The sequence below is a fragment of the Lycium ferocissimum genome, chromosome 9, assembly GCF_029784015.1.
Source record: "Lycium ferocissimum isolate CSIRO_LF1 chromosome 9, AGI_CSIRO_Lferr_CH_V1, whole genome shotgun sequence".
NCBI lineage: Eukaryota > Viridiplantae > Streptophyta > Magnoliopsida > Solanales > Solanaceae > Lycium > Lycium ferocissimum.
Genome location: NC_081350.1, coordinates 64,707,718 through 64,717,701, shown reverse-complemented (window position 1 = coordinate 64,717,701; position 9,984 = coordinate 64,707,718). Strand labels below are relative to the sequence as shown.

The 9,984-nt window shown below is 41.8% G+C and overlaps 1 long non-coding RNA gene across 1 annotated transcript; it reads right to left on the bottom strand.

The window, feature by feature from the left end:
- Positions 1–561: 561 nt before the first annotated feature.
- On the bottom strand, positions 562–1,325 carry LOC132029439 (uncharacterized). Its single transcript, XR_009407809.1, has 3 exons — positions 1,210–1,325; positions 1,064–1,129; positions 562–864 (listed from the first exon to the last, which is right to left on the bottom strand). It is a non-coding gene; the product is annotated as an uncharacterized LOC132029439 (long non-coding RNA).
- Positions 1,326–9,984: the final 8,659 nt, after the last annotated feature.

Below are 9,984 nucleotides of genomic sequence, written 5' to 3'. Positions count from 1 at the left end.
ATCAATCAATCGATACTCTGGGTTAGGAAACCACGGAGGCTAATCGTCCTCTGGACTAGCATAGCAATAGATAGTCCGGGCTAGAAAGCAACGGAGGGTAATCATCCTCTGGACTAGCACAGGCATAGATACTCCGGTCTAGGAAGATACAGAGGCTAATCATCCTCTGGACTAGCACAGCAATAGATACTCTGGGCTAGGAAGCAACGGAGGTCAATCGTCCTCTGGACTGACACAGCAATACTCGTATCGATACGTTAGGATCCATAACGGCTAATCATCCTCTGGACTAGCACAACTTGCCCATACAGGCCCAAACACAAACAAAATACAAATCATGGCATATTACCGAATCATCAATCATGGCTTAGAGCCGAATCTCACTTGTCAAGTCATCATCTCAAAATAGAGGCATTTCAAGTCATAACCGATTTAGAATCTTATTAAAATCTCTTATTCAATTTCAAGTTCAAGAAACTCATTCAACAACAAAACAAGTTTAAGGTCTAACCTTTAGAAAAATAAGTTCAATCATCCAAATGGGAAAAGCGAGTTTCACAAAGTAGTATAGTTCATATAAGGTTCGATGCGGGCTTGACCCTACACACACATGACCTTGTCTAAAAGAAATCATCTTTAATTCCAAAAGAACTTCCACCAAACAAGATTTATAACTTATACAAACAATCAAGAAAGGATTCTCAAATATAAATCATACTTTCACAATATAAACGTACTTCAAAAGTAGACATACTTGCAAAGATGATTTTTGAAATATAGACATACTTCAAGAAAGATTTTTGGAAAAATCTAGACATACCTCAAATCCCGCTCAAACATAATTCCCAAGGTTCTACAATCACACTACAATGGTTTTAGATGAGAAAGATTAGAGCTTTAATCTAATTCTACCCATATACCCCATTTATAGAAAAACTAGGGTTTTCATGTCTAGAACGTGTTCTTGAACACTTCATGAATCAATCATGGATTCTAATCCCATAGGATAACCTACACTAGTCTAAAACCTTTCAATAACATAAAAAAGAGTCAAAAATCATACCTTATTGAAGGAATCTCAACGTCTCCAAACATCCCTTTCTTCTTCTCTTTCTTTGGTTTCAAGAATCTAGGATTTTTGGAAGATGAACTAGTGTTAATTTGATGCTAGATTGATGAAGTAATGATGGGAATTGATTAATAACTTACCTTATATGTTTTGGGGAAACCCTAGGGTTGTTTCCTCTTAAAAATTCGGCCAAAACGAAGTGGGAATGAATATAACGAAGTTAGGCTTTTATAAATTTAAAAAAAAATCACTTCAGCATAAAATGTCCTGGTGCGTCACCTGGGGCGGCGCACACAGTGTATCCATGTTGACAGCGTCAAAATTTTGAGTTTACTGAAAATTTGGCCTGGGGCGCCGCGCAAGCCTAATTTTTACACTGCACAAATGATGTTTAGTAAAATGGGCATAGCTCCTAGTACAAAGCTCCGTTTGAGCTAGGCGACCTACCGTTGGAAAGGTATTTCGAATACCTACAACTTTAATTGAGGAAGTTTTCCCAAATTCCCAAGCTATTTTCACAAAACTGGATTAGAAGTTAGACCTACTGAAATTTAGACGAGTTTGAGAACTCTTACGAACTTCACTATTTAGGTTGACTTCAAAACGACTGCTTATCACCCAAGTTCATCCCGAATGGATTAATATAGCTAAAATATCATCTTATTACTAGTTTTACACTTTCACACCTAACCAAAATTTACGGGGTGTTACATGATCAAATTTAGAGGTGAACAACAATTAAGTAAGCCAGCCGAAAGGGATGGTCTTCGGGATTTTTTTCCAAACTTGTGAGAACAAAACAGATAAAATTGGACATTCACCTTTTTGAGGTTGAAAGAGAAAAGCGTTCAATGGATGTTCCATGACTTCGTGTCCGGCAAAGTTATGGTTAAGGGTAGAAAGTGTCCATTCTTACCGCTTATTGGAATTCGAGGGATTCACCTTTATGTGCCTGCTAGGGTCTTGAGACAATTTTGGAGAATTCAAGTCATGCCCCGGATCGGAGGCATGGGAGATTTTATCATTGACTATGATGTCGATAGACTGCCAAGGGATTTGGATTGCATACGGGAATGGAAGGGTCGCATGATTTGGGGTCCCGATACCTTAGCCGAAGATAGGTTTCGTCCGGGTTGTGTTGTGGAGTATAAAGATTGGTTGAGGGCCGACTTACAAGGTACACTTCCTTCTAGACCTATTCTCTACAGTTGTGTGCAAGATAAGGATTTGCAAGCTAAGATTCGGGCTTGTTTGGTTCAGAGGAGAGCTGACGACAGAGATGCTAATTATTTAGAGAAGATTGAGCATGACAAAGCCGTCATAGAGAGTCTGAGATGTGAATTAGAGCTTACTAATGATCAAGTTTTGTTGAGCTCGATGATCGGATGAAAAGGAATTTAGATGATGTCGCTCCACTAAATTTCACACAGAAGGGATTTCTGATGGAGGCCACTTATACATCGGCCCATCTTCATAGCCAGACTACCCTTCGAAAGGCGAAGAAGGCCAAGACCGACCGAGATCAGGCTTCATCATCCACTACCGGAGTACGCTTTTGCTGATTTACTTTATGCACTGTCTTTACTTTATCTTTTGTACCCCTTCGAGGAAGAATACTATTATTAATGATTATGGGGAAATGGTTTGATTCAAATGGCACATTTATGTTTCAAACGATTAGTATGTTTAGGAATGCGAGTAGTGTAAATTTTATAAACTGCTTTGTGTGGCTTACTTGCTTTCATATGTCTCACTTACATGCTTAATTGATCTCAAGTATCGTCCACTCCCCCAAAGAAAAACAATAAACAAAAAAATACCCGTACTAAGTCTAGCAACCTTCTCAGAATCTAAAGATGAACACCAAGAACGCACCAGAGCTGGAAGTTATGAGAAAAAATAAGGTCTCGCTTCACCGAAAAATTCAGGATCTCAAAAAGCAAATCCAAGCAGTCAAGGTCAAGATCAAAGAGGTTGATGAGTTAATGGATTCGGCGTAAAAGTCCACCCAAAGAATCGGTTGAAGCCCAAGGAGAGAACGTCCTGGACAAGGGAAAAGGGATACTTCCTGAATAGATCCCGATAATGGTGGAATCCAAAGAGGAAGAAATGGAATCAGACCCACAGGAGCCTACTTGGCCGTCAAGGGAAGCTGCCTCTGCTGCACCACTTAACGCCAAAAGAGAAAGAACTTCTGCTGCGCTATCAAGTCCTAGGGGAGAGCCCGAGGAACGAATAGAGTATGTCTGACCAGCCTTACCCGAATAGTGGGCCATTGTGCTTAAGGCGTTGGATTGTCCCTACCGCGTCTCGCCTAAGCACATAACGAGCGAGGAGATAATGATCAAGTTTCGAAGCAAAGGGATAGTCAGTATCAGCTTCGACAGGTTGCCACCGTGTGCTCCGATCTTTGCGCACAAGAGGTGCCCTTATCACCGGGATCAGGCAGGGCTTACCATTAATGAATGTTTGGCCTTCAAGAGAATGCTCATCGAGCTGATAGATAAGAAAAACATCACCAAGATGTGGGGCCCACAATCACTTTTGGTCCACGACAACATCTCCTTAACTGAAGGGATTACGCTGAACACTCATATTTGGTGTTATGACTTTACAGTATTTAAGGACTCTTATGCCAGCATCTTCCAGAAGTTGGTCAGCATCGGGAAAATTAGCCCCATCAGAACTAGAAGGGCTCAAACTGAAGGAGTTGGCCGCCGTAAAATGTATTTGTACCATTCTGGAGCGTTGGGGTACGACATAGAAGAGTGTAACACATTCAAGTTTAAGATAGAGAACTTGGTCCACAAAGGCGCAATTTGGTTGGTGCTCCCGCCTCAATATAAGGATTTAGGGCCTTTAGGGCCGGAAAAGGGTTGAACGGACAAACAGCCTGTTTTGACCTCAAAAGAAAGGTCACCTTTAGGGTAGTTTTAGGGGATCCTATTTTTTGTACTTAATACAGATTCCCCCCCCCCCCAATTTTATGTAAACGGAGTTGCGCCGACCTGATGTCTCGAGGAGGGATACGCAAGAAGACTCTATAGGGCATGGTCACGGGTGGGTTTTAAGGTAGGGAGTCTTATCTTATATAAACTGAACTACGAAATGGCGCGATTTCCTGCGGAGGGATACGTAGGCAGTCTACGTAAGACTCGGTCTCTATATATTATAAATATTATATTCCCCTCACTTAACAAAGCCTAAGTACCCAAGACCCGGTACAAGAGATCAATTGAGCATTTAAATCAAACATAAGTGTTTTTTACTGCCATTTGCGTATGATATCTTGATCATCCTTCTATTACCTAACGAAACTAACTCTATTTACCTTTGAGTTATTCTCTTCTTATAGAAAGAGAGGTTGATTCGTGTTCACACTGGCATAATTCACAAGATCCAAAGCTGCAATAGCATCCTTATCCCGACAAGATAAAGTCAAAGGAATGATGACTGGTACATCAGAGAACGGAACTACCCCTACTGAAATTGCTTTCAGGGAATCGCCTCTACGCGAACTGCCTCAGTCATCACCTACTGAAGATGTCATGAAGATGATTTTTGAGAAAAATCACCCATCTTCAAGAGGAAGTGGCACGAAACAAAGCTGCTAATGCTGCCGAGAGGCCCCTGCTGAAGAAATAAGGTCTCCACCGTTTTTTCAATCTCTGAATTCACCATTACCTGATCACTTTCCCACCCAGTCCACTATGATTACCATACCATTCATCCCAATTTGCGAGGGTCACATTGGTACTTCTTACCATACCCCAACCCCACTTAACACTACCCAAATTCCCGAAACCGCTCACTCTATCCCTTCTTACCTAGCACCACAAAACACCCATCCCGGCATTACCATACAACCAAGCACTATCTCACTACCAACCGCCAAAACCACCCCTACCCACTAAACTCGCCCTGTTGTTTGCTTCCACACACCTGTCACCCCAGGCACCTTCTCACCCGATCAAGAAATTAATCACTACGAGGAGATAGAAAAAGCATGGAAGGCTGAACAGGAAAAACAAGAAGAGAGGCTCAAGCGGAAGATGACCGCAATGCTAGAGCGAACCATGAAAACCGCTCACACAGGCACGTTCTTAAGTTATGACAACTTGTGTATGCATCCAAATTTGGATTTACCCGAAGGCTTCAAAGTGCCACGTTTTGAGCTATTTAATGGGACAGGTAATTCTAAAGCGCATCTACGGGCCTACTGTGACTAATTTGTCGGCGTTCGAGACAACCAAGCGCTCATCATGAGGCCGTTCAGCTGAAGTTTGACCGGGGAAGCCTCAAAATGGTTCATGGCACTAGACATACGCCATTAGATTATGTGGGAAGACATGGTTACGGCTTTCATGAAAAGATTTTGCTTTAACATAGAAACGGTACCGGACAATTATTATTTGGAAAAGGTCAAACAGAAATCCACTGAGAACTTTCGCGAGTATGCAAGTAGGTGGAGAACAGAAGCCGCCTGGGTACAACCACCAATGGGAAAGAAAGAACTGGTGTCTGTCTTCATCCGTTCGCAAGAAATGGATTTCTATGACAGGATGCTTTCAATGGCCGGAAGACCATTCTCCGAACTAGTCAAAATGGGAGAAGCCATAGAAGATGGTCTCAAAACAGGACGAATCATGAGTATGACCGGAAAGTCCACTGGATCAAGCTCAACCAGGTTTATAAGAAAGACAAAGGAAAACGTGGCAAGCATACCACACTCCTAGCCCAAAACCCAAAAGAAGAGAGGAATTCCTGATGGAAGCATATGCTTCACCTCCCCCAAACACTTACGTACCTACTCCTTACAATGCGGTGCCCGTATATTAAGCACGACCTTCCAATCACTACCCACAAATTACCAAACCCCACAAAATACCTTCCAATCACCTCCACCGAATTACTAAGCTCCACAGCTAAATTATCAGACTCCCCCACCCACTTACCGTCCTCTAAAAAATAACCAACCTAATACCTACCAAAATCAGCCACCACCAAACACTTATAATGCGCCACGTCAGAACTTCGAAAAGAAGCCTGCCCGCGTGTTCACTCCGTTAATGGAATCATGGACTGATCTGTTCAAAAGATTGAGTGCAGCCGGGATGATCCAAATGCTTCCCCCAAAGGTCGTTGACCCAAAGAACCGGTTCTACCGAGCTGACCAAACATGTGCCTACCATTCCAATGGCATAGGACAAAGTACTGAGGATTGCATCAATCTCAAGTATAAGATACAAAACATGATTGATCGGATGGAGATTGTACTCCATCTAGCTCCTCCAAATGTGAACACTAACCCTTTGCCTATGGCAACAACATAATTCATATGATTCTAAGGGAAGAGGACTGGGTTACAGGCAAGCCCACAATCCGTGAATCCGTGAAAGAACTTGAGTGCACAGTGGCGTCGCTTTCTCTATGAGAGCGCTCATATTTCAAAGTATTAATCCCTGCGCTAGTTGTTGCGCATATGGCCCAAGCAACCCCTGCACTGCCTCGAAAAGAATTTGTGGTCCAAATCATTCGCCCCGAAATTACAAGATCGGGAGGGTGCTATACTCCTGAAGATCTAGCCCAAAGGTCACCTCGAATAGAGAGAAACCATAAAAGGGTGATCACTGAGGGTGAAGTTGAAGATTTCTGGTGCCGGATGCAGCCCAAAGAATACTCCATTATGGAGCACCTTAAGAAAACACCGACCCAAATTTCGGTGTTGGCACTTTTACAAAGTTCAACCCAACATCTCTTGGGTCTATTAGAGGAAGCCCACGTCCCAGCTGGGATGAGTAGCAAAAATCTGGCCGAAATGGTCTCCCATGTTATGAAGGAACACCAAATTACCTTCACAAAAAAAGAGTTGCCCAAAGAAGGCACCAATCACAACAAAGCGCTGTATATCACTGTCATATGCGGCAACAAAGTAGTGACTCGTGTGCCGATCGACAATGAAGCTGGACTCAATACTTATCCCGAGTCTACCCTAATTCAGCTGGGAAATGACCTTGGAAAGGTTCGTCAGAGTCACACTAATATAAGAGCATTTGATGGAGGCCGATTTGATGCCACGCAGTAGTAGACCTGGACATTCAAATAGGCCCAGCAGAGTTCACTATCGAGTTTCAGGTTATGGAAATACCTGCCAACTACAATTTACTCTTAAGGAGGCCATGGATCCACATGGCAGAGCAGTACTATCTTCACTTCACCAGTCTTTGAAATTCGTCTGGGGAGAACAAGAAGTGACAATCCATGGAGAGGCAAGCATGCATAATTATCCGGGCAATTCTTTGCCCGTTATCAAAGCAACACCCAAAGGAACAGATTTCCATGTAATGGAACTCGTAGGGGCTGCCCACAAAATAGAACACCCCGAGACCCCCATGCCGGCAGTATATAAGATGATTGCTTCGACTATGCTCTTGAACGGGTTCGAGCCCGGGAAAGGTCTGGGAAAGAATTTGCACGGCATCACTGAGCCAATTCCCCTTCCCTAAAATAATTTTTGTTTCGGACTGGGATATGTCCCAACTGAAGATGGGATACCTACCAAGAAGAGGCAAGAGGTCGCAGATCTCCGCAAACCCATTCCCAACCTGTACCAGTCATTTCTTAGCCGAATGCCTGTACCGAACGATGTTGACATTGAATAAGGGATAGGGATGCTATTCCAAGGAGAAGATTGTTCAGTCATCTTAGAAGAGCATGCAGAAACGCCCACCATCAAAGGTGCAGATCAGGGTGAGCAGCTTTCCAATTGGACCTCTACCCCATTACTGGCTCTTCGGTAGAGAAAGATGAATTTATTTTGAAAAAATAGGGAGAATCGGTCGAGGCCCGATTACTCACTTTTTATCATTCTATGTACCTCGTAATGTTTTCAAAATGGAAATGGCTTGATGTTGATCCAAGCCAGGACCACAGTTTGTACTTTTGTTAATCGAAATCAAAGAACTTGTTGGTGCTCTTTCGGACTTGTTTGAAAAAGAATCGCCACCTAATTTTTAGGAAATTAGGAAAACCAATTTGGAAGGGTTTATTCAATCACCGTAAAAAATCCTTCGTAATTCAAAGTCCAGGTAAGGGTTTTGGTGATCCCCTGGGGAAGGTGTTAGGCACCCCAGTATAAGGATCCATACTATACAGTTGACCTTCGAATTCCAGTGTGTGATTATTTGCTTAAACTGCTTATTTAGTGCTTATTTTCTGCATTTATAAAAAGGTTGTCGTTGCTTACATATCAAATGATTTGAATAGATTCCCTTTATATATAGGGTACTTCAGGTTCAGATTTATGATACCCGGGTAAGAATAGGCTCCTTTATATAAGGATAGTGTATTTTATCTTTGCAAAGAATGTTTTGGCTCTTGGCGGTGTATATATATATATATATCCATGTTTTAATCACACATTTCATTTCGGCTCAATCCGTATGATACTTAGAACGTCTCATGTTAAAACTTCATATTTTATGAACACATTTCACTTGTTTTGAATATGTCTGAGTTGATAAAAGAATGGTTTAGTTTCACTCCTATAAGTTTGTGAACATGACCGTTTATTTTATGAAGCTTAAGCTCAAAAAAAGCCGTTTTTCTTCCCTCTTTTTTTAAGATCAAATAGGATCGTGGCCTAAAGTAGTGCAAAATTTTAAGTGGGTTTTGCCTCCCAAAGTCTTTGGTTTCGCTATGGGGCTTGGCCCAAAAATCAACTTATTCCAGTTCCAACTCTGTCCAAAGCTAGGTTTAACTTTTAAAAATACTTTGCTCTGTTGCAAAAAACTGAGCTGGTTTGTTTTGGAGAAATGTCATAATATTTGTTGTCTTGGAAAAAACCTTTATTATCCGTTTTGAACTTGCACCAAAAAGCTATTTTTTCTTGTTATCCTTTTAAGTTTTGAAGAATGTTATACTAAATCTGGTTTTCTGAAAATCGTTCGGGGACCTAAAAGTCTACTAAACGGCATAAGTACCGTTGTTCTATGATGACTAGCAAACCAAAAGATTCCAATAATAATATGAATTCTTTACAAGTATTGCAAATCCGAATACTACAAAATTGGAATGCAAAATATAACCATGATAATAAAGAGATGGGGCAGGCTAGGGGTGTACCAAGCCCCTAGTTGGCCATTTTCACCCATGGCTGGGCTTCTACGCGTTTCTTCTAATATTAACTTCCCTTTCTTTACTCGGACTCGCCCCAAATGTGAAGAAATGCCTGTTGGGCCTCAGCCCAACAAATTGGTTTTATACTCAGCCCAAGTGGCCATGCAGTGAAGAAGAAAAGAAACAAAGACCCCGGTTAGTTTATATTTTACTGATCTTATCACATACATAGTTGTACACACATACATATTCTCAAGTCAATGTAGTATGCATATGCACTTCCATGCCCTTAGACTTTATTGGAGAAGACTCGGGTGGTGAGGAGGAGAAGTTATCGCTATCCGTATTCCTGATGCCGCACAAGTTCCAAAAGGTTTCATGAACCTCTGGCATTGCTGGTCACCAGGGGAAGGTTTAGACCAGGCCCCCCTAAACTGCTTTGTTCTCCCAACCGATACAGCCATAGAGGACACAGACTTACATATCCACACACAGGCTTGGAACAGATAGAACAAGTCTAATGCACATAGTTATAGGATAGCCATAAATTAATAGGAATAGGTAAAGAGTATGAAGAGAAGAGATGAATGGCCCAAGCAGATGTAATATTCTAGTAAACCAAGACCAAGACAACTGAATATAACTTAGACAAGGATGAAAAAGAATACATGGACACAATGTGACCAAAGTTGGACTGAACCAAACAATCACAACATAAGCAGGTACATAGAGGTGGCATAGTTCAAAGCAGTCTTGAATCAAGTAGGCATGAAAGATGCAAGACACAGATAGGGGAT